At 41.4% G+C, this 2733-nt stretch overlaps 1 pseudogene; it reads left to right on the forward strand.

Annotated features, from left to right (window-relative positions):
* Positions 1 to 991: 991 nt before the first annotated feature.
* On the forward strand, positions 992 to 2455 carry LOC101447334 (TATA-binding protein-associated factor 2N pseudogene; annotated as a pseudogene).
* Positions 2456 to 2733: the final 278 nt, after the last annotated feature.

The following is a 2733-nucleotide window of genomic DNA, read 5'->3' on the forward strand; positions in this document are numbered from 1 at the left end:
CAAAATATACAAAGAAATAGGAAGCAATGGCTCAGGCAAAGGAGAAGATTAAGGCATTATTAACCATCAACAAGGAGGTCCAGCCCTGGGACATACCAAACAAAGACTTAAAATATGCTCAAAGAACTAAGGGAAAATATGGGCAAAGAACTAAAGGAAATCAGGAAAATGTAAATGAACACATAGAGATAACCAATAAAAAGATGTAAATTCGAAAAGGAATCTAACAGAGATGAAAAACACAGTACCAGAAATTAGAGGGGTTCAACAACAGATTAGAGTTGGAAGATTAAACAATCAGTGAGCTTGAAGATAAGACAAAATAATTCAGTCAGAGGAGCAGAAAGAAGAAAGAATGAAGAAAGGTGAACAGAGCCTAAGGAACCTACGGGACACAAAGAAGCAAACCAATATACACATTGTGGGAGTCCAGAAGGAGAAGAGAGAAAGGAAAAGAGAACCTGTGCAAGAAAATGATGATGGAACACTTCCTAAATTTAATGAGATGTGACTAAACACATCCAAAATGCTCAAACTCCAAATAGGATAAACCCAAAGCAACCCATATCTTACCACGTTATAAACAAACTATCAAATGCCAAAGATAGACGGAGAATTCCGGAAACTGCAAAAGAGAAGCAATATGTTACAAAACAAGGTAAACTCAATAAGATTAAGTGCCGATTTCTCATTGGAAACCATGGAGGCAAGAAGGCAAAGGGATGACATATTTAAGGTGCCGAAGGTCAAAAATTGCCACCCAAGAATTCTATATCCATCAAAACTTTTTCAAAAATGAGTGAGAGATGTTATGTATATTTATTTTGTAAGTTCACAATCTTTACTATACACTTATTGTTCATGTATGAATGATATACTTCAATAAAAAAATTTTAAATAAAAATTTAAAAAAACAAATTAAAAAAATGAGTGAGAGGTGTATTCCTTGTTCTTGGTGGGCTTTGGGGGCTTCAAGCCACAGCTGTTAGTCATGTCAGATTCTCGAAGTTATAATCAGTCTGGGGGTGAGCAACAAAGCTATTCTTCTTATGGAAATCAAAGCAACCAATGCTATGGACAAGTTCCACAGAGCTATTGTGACTATGAGCAAACTACTGATTCTTCATATGGACAGAACTATGGCAGCTACTCCACTTATGGACAAAGCCAATCAGTTTATTCACAGTCCTACAGAGGTTATTAGAATCAAAAGCAGAGTCATATGGCCAGCAATCTTATAATAACCAGGGACAGCAAAACACGGAACCATCAGGAGGCCAAGGTGGAAGAGCGTCTTCATATGACCAGTCAGATTACAGTCAGCAAGGGTCGTATGGCCAGCAGTCAGGCTGTGATCAATATCAAGACTCACATGATGAGCAGTCCAATTATGATCAGCAGCATGACTCCTATCATCAAAACCAGCAGTCTTGCCATTCACAAAGGGAAAATTACAGCCACCATGCACAAGATGACTGTCATGATGTGAGTAGGTATGGAGAAGATAATAGAGGATATGAAGGGTCACAGGGAGGAGGTAGAGGGTGTGAAGGATATGACGAGGATGGAAGAGGTCCTATGACAGGGTCAAGTGGTGATGACCGCGGTGGCTTCAAAATTTTGGTGGTCACAGGGATTATGGGCCCAAACCAGATGCTGATTCAGAATCTGATAATTCAGATAACAACACAATCTTTGTGCAAGGACTTGGGGAAGGTGTGTCTACTGATCAAGTTGGGGAGTTCTTTAAGCAAATAGGAATTATCAAGACAAACAAAAAGACTGGAAAACCAGTGATAAATCTTTACACAGACAAGGACACAGAGAGACCCTCCTTCAGTTAAGGGCAGCCATTGATTGGTTTGATGGAAAAGAATTCCATGGCAACATCATTAAAGTGTCCTTTGCCACCAGAAGATCTGAGTTCATGAGAAGAGGTGGAAGTGGTGGTGGACAGTGAGGCCATGGAGGATATAGAGGCTGTGAAGACTTTCAGGGAAGAGATGGAGACCCCAGAAGTGGCGGCTGGGTTTGCCCTAATCCATCATGTGGAAATATGAACTTTGCTCAAAGAAATTCCTACAATCAGTGCAATGAGCCCAGACCAGAGGACTCTCGTCCCTCAGGAGGAGATTTCAGGGGTAGAAGCTACAGTGGAGAAAGGAAATACAGATTTCATGGGGGAAGAGGAGAAAACCAAGGTGGCTATGGTGGAAACAGAAATGGAGGTGGCTATGGCGGGGACAGAAATGGGGGCAGCTATTGTGGGGACAGAGGAAGCAGTTATGGTGGAGACAGAGGTGTCTATGGAGAAGACCAAAGAGCAGGTGGCTATGGTGGAGACCAAAGTGGAGGCTATGGAGGAGACAGAAGTGGTGGCAGCTATGGAGGAGACCAGGGCAGTGGCTATGGAGGAGACCAAAGGGTAGGGGGTGGCTATGGAGGCAAAATGTGAGGAAGAAATGATTAGAAATGATCAGTGCAACCAAACATACTGATGACTGTTTCTAATGTTGCTTTGTCTCTTACATGATCCATAGTGAAATTACCAGAGTTTTGCCTGCTGCTTTCCTCATGACCTCCTCTTAGATAGTGAAATTAAGTGACATCTGGATATTTATTTGGGTGGGAGGGCTGGGACAGTTTTTCCCTTAGAAATGTCCATTGAAATTTCCTCTTTTAGTTTCCAACCTTCTCCTTCCCAACCCTTCAAACTGAGTGCATTGTAAAAAT

Source organism: Dasypus novemcinctus, chromosome 13 (assembly GCF_030445035.2).
Source record: "Dasypus novemcinctus isolate mDasNov1 chromosome 13, mDasNov1.1.hap2, whole genome shotgun sequence".
Lineage (NCBI taxonomy): Eukaryota > Metazoa > Chordata > Mammalia > Cingulata > Dasypodidae > Dasypus > Dasypus novemcinctus.